We start from the raw sequence: 11,930 nt of genomic DNA, 5'->3' as shown, positions 1-11,930 counted from the left end.
GACTAATTTTTGCCAGTCTAGTATGCATAAAATAATAACCAATTGTAGTTTTGATTTGTAATTTCTTAATTTCAAGTGGGGTTGAGAAACTTTCCTTTTTTCTTCTTTTATTATTATAAAATGTAGTAGATAGAGACAGGGTCTCGCTATGTTGCCCAGGCTGGTCTCAAATTCCTGGGCTCAAGCAATCTGCCCACCTCGGCCTCCCAAAGTGCTGGGATTACAGACTTGAGCCACTGCACCTGGCTACAATTGACTAACTTTCTACATGTTTATTGGCCATATAAGTTTCTTCTTTTGTGATTTTCTGTGTTATATATTTTACCTATTTTTAAAATTTGTTTACTTTCTTATTTTTGATTTGAAAAGACTATATATGCATAATAAACATATATAAAATACAATCCTTTTTTGGTTATGTATTGTAAATATCTTCTCTTTTCCTTCTTGTCACTGTATTTTCACTTTTAAAAATTACATCTATTGATGAATGTAATTTAAAGTTTATAATGTGAAAGAATTTATCATTTTTTTCTACTTTATGTCTTATGTAAGAATCTGTTACCATCTGAACATCACAAATATATTCTTCTATATTTGCTTTAAAAAGTTCTGTTTTTCACATTTACATTCTACTTGGAGGTAGAACTTTTCTTGTCTTTTCCTTTCTTCCTCCCTTCCCTTCCCTTCCCTTCCTTTCCATTCCTTTTCCTTCTCCTCACTTCCCTTTTCCTCCAATAATAAAATATCCTTTCCCTTCTCCTCCCTTAGCTTTCCTCCAAAAATAAAACATCAAGGCATAATTTATTGAAGACCTGTAATTTTACCATTGAACTTCAAATGCCATCATTGTAATAAAGTGTCCACATAGAGGTGGTCCTATTTATTTTGAGGTGTTCTATTGTTTTCTTCTGCCCTATTGGTCTATCTGTCACATAACCAATGTCAAACTGTCTAATTACTGTATCTCTTATAGCAACTCTTATAGAACAAGGAAACCCATCTTTTGTCTCTGAATATGATGAACCAATTCTAATATTTCCTATAAATGTTAGAGTTGGTTCATCATATTCCCTAATGAAGTTGTATAGAATTTAGAGAGTAAATGTGATTTAAAAAAGAAAAAAGAAAAAAGAGTAAGGACAGGGGTCTTATTCTGTTGCCCAGGCTGGAGTGTAATGGCATGATCTTGGTTCACTGCAATATCCGCCTTCCGGATTCAGGTGATTCTCATGCCTCAGCCTCCCAGGTAGCTAGGATTACAGGTGCCCGCCACCATGTCCAGCTAACTTTTGTATTTTTAGTAGAGACAGGGTTTTGCCATGCTGGTGAGGCTGGTCTCGAACTCCTGATCTCAAGTGATCCACAAGCCTCAGCCTCCTAAAGTGCTGGGATTATAAGTGTGAGCCACTGCGCCCAGCCTCACATTTTTCTGTTTATGGATATGGTATAGCTTGATTTTTATTTAGATATTCCTGAATTTCTTTCAATAAAGTTTTATAATTTTCTCCAAAAATGTCAGGAATACTTTTATTAGTTTTATTCTTAGGTGTTTTTTACTTTTTGTTCCTTTTGTAAATGGGAACATTACATTTTTATTGTATGCGTATAGAAATGCAATTAATTTTCAGATACAGATCTGACATTTAACAAGCTGTTTAAATTCTTATTAGCGCTAATAATTTGGTTAATATCAAAGTTGTTTTACACAGCCAATTGTATTTCTGCAAATAAAGGCCATTTTGTTTCTTGTTTTCTAATTCTTATACCATTTCTTTTCCTAACCTGGCTTCTGTGGTTGAACATCAAATACAGCTATGAATAAAAGCAGTGCTAGTAGACAAGCTTCTTTCTTTAATATAAAAAAGAATGCTCCTGAAGATCTACTATCTACTATTAAATATGATGTCTGTTCTTGAGTTTTTTGTAGATATCTTTATCAAGATAAAGAAGGTGTTTTTAATGTCTGCTTTGCTAATTTTCAAATCATTTCTATGCAAAATATTCCTCTCCATCTATTGAAATGATCATTTGATTTTTTCTACTTTAATCTCTATGTATTAAATTATATTAATAAATTTTTGTAAATGTAAAAAACATTGCTTATTTGAGATAAATCCAACTTGAATTTAGTTTGCTAATATTTGTTTAGGATTTTGTCTCTATGTTCATAAATAAGAATAGCTTGCTGTGATCTTTTTTTTTTCTCTTGTACTGCTATTATCTCACAACTGCATAATACAAGTTAAGAATGCCCAACCTTTTGATATTAAGTAAAAGAATATATAGGCCGGGCATGGTGGCTCTCCTCTGTAATCCCAGCAATTTGGGAGGCCGAGGCAGGTGGATCACCCGAAATTAGAAGTTCAAGACCAGCCTGGCCAACATGGCGAAACCCTGTCTCTACTAAAAAATACAAAAATTAGCCGGGCAGGGTGGCAGGTGCCTGTAATCCCAGCTACTCAGGAGGCTGAGGAAGGAGAATCACTTGAACCTGGGAGGCGGAGGTTGCAGTGAGCCTAGATGGCGCCACTGCACTCCAGCCTTGGTGACAGAGCGAGACTCTGTCTCAGCCAAAAAAAAAAAAAAAAAAAAAAAAAAAGGAATATATAATACTGAAGGTTTAGTAGAATTTGTCCTTAAAACTATCTGGATGTGGTACTTTCTTTATTAGGATATTTGTAACTATAGATTTAATTTTGTTAAAGATATAAGACTATTACAGTTTTCTAGTTCTTTCTTATCTGTTTTTAAAAGTTACATTGTTTTAGGAAATTATCTATATTGTATATAATTTTATGTTTCATGCTTTTTTGCATGTTAATCTCATTTTTAAAACCACAATAACATTCAAAACTGTCAGCTTTCTCATTCCTTAAAATGTTTGTGACCTCTTCCACTTTATCTTGATTAATAAAGGCTTATCTATCCTATATTTTATATTTTACTATTTTTATTCTATTGTAATTTTTATTTTTTTGGTAATTTTTTGTTAGTTATTTTTATAATTTCTTAATTTGGACGAATAGTTAATTAAATTTTAGCATTGTTTTCCAGTATGATATTTGGCAGCTTGTATTTCTTTTTTTTTTTTTTTTTTTTTTGATAGAGTTTTGCTCTTCTTACCCCGTCTGAAGTGCAATGGCATGGTCTTGGCTCATTGCAGCCTCCGCCTCCCAGGTGCAAGTGATTCTCCTGCCTCAGCCTCCAGAGTAGCTGAGATTAAAAGCATGGGCCACCACGCCTGGCTAATTTTGTATTCTTAGTAGAGATGGGGTTTCTCTATGTTGGTCAGGTTGGTCTGGAACTCCCAACCTCAGTTAATCTGCCCTCCTCAGCCTCCCAAAGTGTTGGGATTACAGTCATGAGCCACCTCACCTGGCCGGCAGTTTGTACCTTACAAATTTTAATATACTAAATATTCAGTTCTAAGATTTTCCAATATCTATTTAAATCTTTGCCTTATCCCCTAAATTACTTATACAGGTAGTTTTAGTTTTAAAATTTAACATATGGATTTTTAAAGTTTTCATTTCTTATTCGAAATCTAAAATGATTACAGTGTAGCCAAATGGCATGATCTGTTTGTTACTACTTATTTCAGATTTGTGGTGATTCCCTAATTTATCTGAGCCTTGGTTTCCATAACCTGTAAAACAATGCAGGTCTGGAGATAACTGCAGTGACTATCTCAAGGTATATGCTCAGTAAATACTTGTTATTAACACAAGGCAGTGCATTTAATGTCCTTCTGGCTCTAGGAATATAAATACGTATCAGGAGTTGAGGGGCAAGTTTTCCACCCCTGCCTTAAACTAATTGAGCACCAGTTAGAATTATTTTATGAGACATCTGCTTCCAGTTGAATGGCTTTTCACATATCCTCGCTGACTTTTTTAAGGAGCAGGACACTTCTTTCAAATTTTTCCTGACTACAAAATCAGAAGATGGGTTATAGAAACAACAGTTTTCTTTTGCTGAACCTAAGATTTTTCACCTGATTGATGGATGCTGAGTTTTAGGGCTATCTCACGCATACTCTGCTAAATTAATCTGGGAAGTTTGAAAACAAGGGAACGTCTAAAAACAGATGAACTACTTTAAAAATTCCTTTCTGTTATGCATAGTAATTGTGGAATCAATATTCAAATTTTGTACTCTTCAAAAGAAATATGTTCAGAATGTATATTTTCATGTTGTTCTGATTTCCTCAAGAACATTTGTTCCCCAGAAAACACCAAACTGTGAATAAACTTCCTTCAAACTTTAGTTAACATCTCAAAATGTGTGAGGAGCCCTAAGTAGCTGATAACTTGAAATTGTTTTCGCTTATTATTTCTTCCTTGATTCTTCAGGGTAGGATTATTTCTCACCCTACAGAAACCTAAGTTCCTCAAGGGCAGTCCTGTTTTGTTGATTGTTATCCTTCACGTAATTCCTAGTAAGTTCTCTACACACTGATGAGTCAATAAAGGCATAAATCGTTATATTTCAGGTCCACTTAGTCTAAGCAGAGGCACAATAATTGAATTCTGACTAAATTTAGAGTAGCCTTCTAAAGAAGGAACATTTGGGAAATATGTTTGTTAAAAGGCACTCAAGAGTATCTCTTTCTGAAAGGGTACAGGAAAAACCCTGAAGCCAGTTGCATATCAGAAATGGCATCGTTAATCTCTCTGCCAGGCAGCATAAAGTAAAAAGGCATTTGAAAGGAGTTGCCCTTAAGAATGGAGTCATGGTTTAATGCGTTTTGTTTGGAGCACCTTTCTTTTAGAAGCCAGCACCTGCAGCAAACTAAGAGTCGCTGCTTCTGGGAGTGGACTAGGTAATGATACTGATGACATTTATGACCCAACATTTCAAGAATTAATTTGCAATGGAAATGGTTCTTAGTGCAGTGAATACATCATTGCAGTGAAAGATTGACTCCCATTTTATCAGCTATAAACTATGTAGCCTAGCTTAAATTCTTTAGAAGGCAAGCATTACAGGCATTACTCATGGTTATTTGGGATTCAGAATTCTCTGGGAGGATATTTGAAATATGAAGGTATATACCACTGTAATGAAAACAAGAGCAAAAACCTAGAAAACGATTTGGAGGGAGAGGGAAGAGATGGAGAAATGTATTCCAGGTAACCTCTCTGTCTCTTTTTCTCCTCTGACCAGATTTTCTATGGAAGCCACAAAATCTCCTTCCCAGCAATTTCCTATATTCTAATTTTCTACCTTAGCAGGGTCCCACCAAAACATTTTATTCAATGAGCTTCTGTTTTTGATCTTCTTCTTCTTCTTCTTTCTCTTCTTCCTCTTCTCCTTCTTCTCCTTCCTCTTCTTCCTCTTCTTCCTCTTCTTCTTCTCCTTTTTTTTTTTGACAGGGTCTTACTTTGTCACTCAGCAGGCTGCAGTGCAGAGGCATGACCTTGGCTCACTCTAGCCTCAACAGTCCAGGCTCAAGTGATCCTCCAGCCTCAGCCTCCTAAGTAGCTGGGACTACAGGTGTGTGCCACCATGCCTGGCTAATTTTTTGTGTTTTTTAGCAGAGATGGGGTTTTGTCATGTTGCCCAGGCTGGTCTCGAACTCCTGGACTCAAGTGATCTGCCTGCTTTGGCTTCCCAAAGTGCTGGGATTACAGACATGAGCTCCCATACCCAGCCTCATCATTTTCATTAGAAAAAATTTTTCTGTAAATCTATTAGAAAAATTCACATGAAGTGTATATCTTTTTTTTGTGAATATTATGAAAATTTACAAGTGATTCATTGCTAGCCTTCAGAAAAGACTAGTATTTTCCTAGAACTTCTGACGTGTTCTCCAAATTACTTAAAGTGTCTGTTTATTTTTTCAGGAGGAGATGTCTCTGTTCACTGAAAAAAAAAAAAAAAAAAAAAAAAGACTAGATAATAAGCCCACATTTAAATTTTGACTAGATTTTTGACTATGTAAGTGAGACATTGTTTAATTGCAAAAATTAATACAAATTCTGGAAAGGGGGTTAAGATAAGCTATTATACTCCAGTAAACTAAAACTAATAGCTCCACTGGAAGGCTAGTGAAAAGCAGAGTTATTGTCACAATTATCAGTATCTATTCTTGACCTTAAAATAGACTTGGAATAAGTTCTGTGATTTAAATTAATATTTTTCTATCTTTAAATTAGCATGGTCTTTGTCAGAGATTGCCTGAGTATAAGTAGTACCTTTGGGGAAGAACAAATCTATAGGGGGTGGTCTGAGTGATCACGGGGGCATTGGGGAAAGAGATACACTCCAATTAGCTTACGCAAAGCTTTTTGCCAGGGTTCTGTATGATCTCAGTGGGATTTTAGTACATCTGGTAAGCATCCCAATGTCCACCCTCTATATCTCTCTCTTCTACCCCAATTTATCTTTCTGTCTTTCAGTCAAATCTAATGAGATTCAATGTACCCATGTGCAAACAACACGTGGAACATTAGGGCTGCTTTCAAAGGTTAACTAACTGAAAAGGAAATTACAGATTGGAAAATGTTCATATAAGGAGAGTTTATATACGTTTCAGTGAAACTGTTTTGTTTCCATTATTAAAATATCCATTTAGAAAACTTGGAAAAAAATAAAAAATAAAAAACAGTGGGGCAATTATTAATATATCTCTAATTCCCTCATCCAAATGAGTACTGTCTTTCTTCATGTGTTGATAACTGGAAATAAATAGTATAAGTGTTACATGATAGAATTTGTAGAATCCTATAGAATGTCATTACTTTTCACTGAACATTTACTGGAAGCAAATACATAAAATAGTAAAGAAAACTCCATAAAAATAGAAGCCTTTCATATAACTTATCAGCAAGTGATGTGGCTCATTGAGTAAACCTAGAATGGACATGCCGGAGATGCTCAACCCGTTGTCAATGTTTCCAAGTGCCACAGTAAATATAACACATGAAACTTAATAGCCATAATTTTAAGAATTAACCTCCGGAGAGGACTAGACTAACAGTTAGAATCCTACGTATTTTAACTTCAGTGAGTGAGAAGTCTTGACGCAGCACTCTGTTTTGTTGCGTGTTGGTTTTAAAAAGGATGGCTTTGCCTACCACACAGTAGCAAGAATTAAAAATGATCTTGTCACTTATGCTGGAGTAGGCATTTGAACCTAGATGCATTGAGGAATACTGTGATTGTAGAGCACTTATACTAGTCACTAGCACATGATTTCAGAATATAACTTGACTATTTTTCTCTAAGAGTCACCAGAAAATAGTTTTAGTAATACTTAGGTATTACATGCTCCCATATTTACTAATATTCCAGAGTTAAGTTTTTATTGTGAAAACATTTTAAAATTACAGTCTTCAGTTTATAACTAAAAAAATAAAGACAGAAGTTCATAAGGTAGGTGGGATAAAGAGGATATAATCTCTGATGTTAAAATACGATTTTATTAAAACTTTAAATTAGTCAAAATAAAATGAATAATGATTTTAGGTAATTTATCTAAGTAACTTGTATAACAGAGCAATCTATAAGTTTCCATATGAACATTAATATCTGTTTGGAAATCCTAGTGTTTGTTAAACAGTTTGAAACTATTCATTTTTGAATTTTGATTAAGTATTTATTGCTAGGCAGGAACAAAAAAAAAAAAGGAAAATTGGTATGTTTATGTTTTCTCTAGTTCTGCCTGAACAACTTCTGGCTATGGTAGTTAGTCTATCACTATTGCTCAAACATCTTAAATTAAACCAGACTATCAGCTGAGTCAACAGTTTTTTAGATCCCTAGGTTAAGAATGATTTAGTATATGGGAAATATTTCTCACAACTCCTTCCCTCAGCGTTTTGTATGAATTCTGCTGTACATTAATAGATTAAAGACAATCAGATCCAAGTATGGTGTGCATTCTCTGTACTAGGGACTGATTTCAGAGCATGGTACATATTATGTATAACTCAGCCTAAAACCATCTTGAGAAGGTAGGTATTGAGGACTCTACATACAGGAGGGAAAGTAGATTGGTCAATTTATAAAACAGGAACTTGCGACTTGACCAGGGTCACTCTTCAAAGTTTATTCTCTTAGTTATCATATGTATTGCTTTCTAGATTCTTCATATTGGATCAAAAGACCATAAAAAGTCCCCAGTGTGATATTAAAAAACTCTTAAGTTGTCAAATCACATCTTGAATTTGATTGGCAATACTGACATGAATCCTGCAGTCATCAAGGATCCTAAAGACTTTATAACAGTACAGAACAGTTAACCTTTCTGTCCTGGCCAGAAATCTAATTTGAGCAATTTTACTTTGATGCTCTATTTTTGATTAGTTAAGCCATTCATCCTGTTTGACATTGTTGTGTAGTGTTGCTATGCTTATTTTAACCAGCTGTCACATTCCAGCCCAGAGGTGGGTGAAATGATTTTTGTTTATATGTAATTTGAAAAGGGTTTTTAGATGCCCTGAGCTGGCAATATGTCAATGTTAAAGACCATTTATCCTTCCAACTTAGCAAGCCTGAAAGACTTTCAAAATTCCTCATGTAACTTTATTAAAAAATTACTTCCGCCATTCAATTGTTGGCAAACTTTTTAATGCAACTATTTCTAATTCTATTATTAAGCCTGTGATTGTAATTATGCTGTCCTTGCAGAAGATACTCATTTTTTATGTTGAAATGATTCTAAATTTGTATCGGACTACTCATATCATATATCCTGTCTTTCTGAAAGAGATTATAGCATTTAAAACAGGATGGCTTTTCTGATCTACATGTATATATGGAAAGAAATTTAAGTTCCTCCTATAGAGATTTTACTCATGTATACATTGATATGAGAATACAAAAATTTATTCAATAAACATTTATTTTATACCCTTTTTGTGTCTGAATCAAGACAAAGTATTAGGGACTGAGGGACCCGTTCTGCATTCAGGAAATGCATAAACTAATATAAAAAAAAGCAAACAAATAAAACCACTCTTCATATTCTTAGGCACAAGCTAATTCTCCCTCCAAAATGTGTTACTAACTAAAGTCAATGGAGTTTTGGGTTTAGTGGCCCAAGAAATCATCACAATTCTCCTTGTCGCTTCCCTGTGTAGATAGCTCATCTTCCCAGCTCTGATTATCCCTATTCAGATAATAAAAAGAAACAAATGATTCTAAAGAGTAACTGTAAAAATCAGTAATTTCTTCAAGAAAAAAAAAATCCAACCCCAAAACAGTCAATCTCTTTATCATCATGCATACAAAACAACCAGTTAGTTGTTTTACTTGAACTTTCACTTAACAAGTCAGTTTAGCATCTGGACATACAATTGGTTTGAATAAAAAACATTATCTTCAATGATAAATTAATGATCTTATTTTCAAATTATATATACTTTAATTTGGAGATTCATTTTTCAAAAACAAAGATATTAGCCGGCCATGGTGACATGGTCCTGTGGTCTCAGCTACTCAGGAGGCTGAGGTGGGAGGATCGCTTGAGTGCAGGAGGTGGAGTCTGCAGTGAGCCATGATCATGCCACTGCACTCCAGCCTGGGTGACAGGCTGAGACCCTATCTCGATTAAAAAAAAAAAAAAAAGATGTACTTATTTTATGTTATCACCATTAGTGGATTATAACATTATGGTTTTATCAAAATTGGGATTCTTAAAACACATTATTCATACAATATAGTTCTTTAGGAGAATCATATTCACTTTCAGTGACCTGAATATGCGATTACAGTTCTTCACTTTTTGTATCACATTTTAACAGAGCACACGAAGTGCTAACAGAAGGAAAGTGTTAACATTTAATTGTCTGTGAAATATTTTCAGAGTTAGCTTTGATGTAAAAAACAATAGTTACATAGAAAAGTGTAATGCTGTAAAGTTGAAACATCCAACCCAATGGAAATTTTTTATCTGTAAAGAAGCCACAAAAAAGAGTCTTTAAAATGCATCTCTGATAAGATGAAGCTTTCACTTTCTTCATTATTTACTTGTTCTTGCTTATTTTCATATTTACCTGTTTGTTATACCACCATTCCTTTTTTAGTGATTCATCAACATTGCCAACCTGATTAACCATTCCCTAGTTAAAAGAAAAAAAAAAGTAATTGGTACATGCTTAAGCTGAGTTAACTCAATGCAATTTATCTGAATGAAAAGTGAAAAAGGCAGTCAATCAGTTAAAAGTTTCTAAATGTTTGATGGTGACATATCATGTAACCTTAACATCTGGATGACTGGATTTTAATCTTTATATCCAGATGTCTGGCATCAGGCAGACAGAACCTCAGTGGTTCAATCAGTCATCAACTTTCATTGAGCACCCGCCTTGTGTTGTACAACTCAGCGAGGGATGTAGAACATCACCTTATGTATGGGTTCTTAATTAGTCCTTCTTACTCTTAATCCTCTTAATTAGTCTTTCTGACTCTATTCTCTCCTCATTCCAAAATACCAGAATACTAAAACATCCATCATAAAATCTTAGTTATTTGCCCAAAATACTTGCCTTGCCTCAGGTTTCCACTGAACTTTGGCGGGCTGCATAGAGCTGTAATAGGAGAGTTATAAGAACCCCACTTGTAAATTGATCATGTTACACACACTCTGTATGTGTAACCCTTTACTCTGCAATAGCCTGGAGTCACTCATACCCAATTCCTTGAGCTGTTTTTATGCTTGTTTATGTAAAATGCATATCAGACCCAAAAACATTTATAGGTCATAGTAGTCACTCTATGCATGAGGGTAGTTTTCTAATCAACCAGTGATCAACATTAATAATACTTGTCAAACCCAGTTTCCAGTAAAAAAAAGAAAATTTTAATAACTGTCCTTTATAAATTTATTTTCTTAATACCACATTTCCTTGACTCTAAAATCCCATTGATCATAAGAGGTTCAACTTGAAACATTTTTTTTTTTGCCTAAAAAAGAAGTTCTATTTCATTAAATGTAGGCAAAAACTATAAAACCCAGGCTGATTTTATAAATTTTACAGTGTGAAAAATCATGCTTCCTGAAGAAAAACAGTTTTGTTTCTATTGCTAGTACTACTATTACCTCTACAATTCCTTTTGCCTTATGTTCCCAGCAAACTAAATTAATTGCTTTGAGGAAAGGGAGGAATCTAAAATAATTCCAAAACATTCATCAAATGATGCCATATGATGAAATAAAATGTGTAGAATAAGATGAATTCAGTTCTGTCCATACTGAGATTGACATCAAGGGGGAAATGTTTAGTTGGCCATTTAAAAATATGAACAGCCCTCTGTAGAGAAACCTGCAGATTAGCATTTGGAAGCTGTTTTAATGTGATTTTTTTAGTTGCAGATCCACTCAAGCTATTTCATATATAGGAGACATAAGGAGTAATAAAAGGAACCACTTAAGCCCATAGCTACTAAAGCTGGAAGATATTTCGAGAATCAAAATAGTTCCAAAGAGTCCCACATGAGAAGTTTGTGAGTCTTTATTCTAAGTATCAACCATTATGTTTTCTTTTTTGAATTACCGTTTGATAAATATTTGTTGTGTATTAGTCCCTAGGCTAAGCATTTTATATGTTTTATCTCATGCAATATTCACAATTCCTGTGATTTATACTCTATTATTTTATATTATCCACATTTATAAATAAGAAAAGCTTTTGAGAATTTAAGCAACTTACCTAAGTTCCCTCAGCTATTTAGTGGTAAAGCTTGGATTTAACCTCAGCTTTTACCCAAGGCCTCAATAGGACAAGAGTAGGCACTTAGTAGGTACTACACGTTATTCTGTCTCTGAATATACCTTACACTACTCTCCATTGCCCTCTTCTATTCCCCTGTAATTTCAGCCTGTGTATGACCCATCCTAATCTCTCTAGGCCCATCCATATTGTGACTTTTCAATTTAATTCTCATTGTTAACTGGTGATTTATTTCTCTGTCTGTGAAAA

Source organism: Rhinopithecus roxellana, chromosome 10 (assembly GCF_007565055.1).
Source record: "Rhinopithecus roxellana isolate Shanxi Qingling chromosome 10, ASM756505v1, whole genome shotgun sequence".
Taxonomy (NCBI): domain Eukaryota; kingdom Metazoa; phylum Chordata; class Mammalia; order Primates; family Cercopithecidae; genus Rhinopithecus; species Rhinopithecus roxellana.
Note: the sequence above shows the minus strand (reverse complement) of the source record.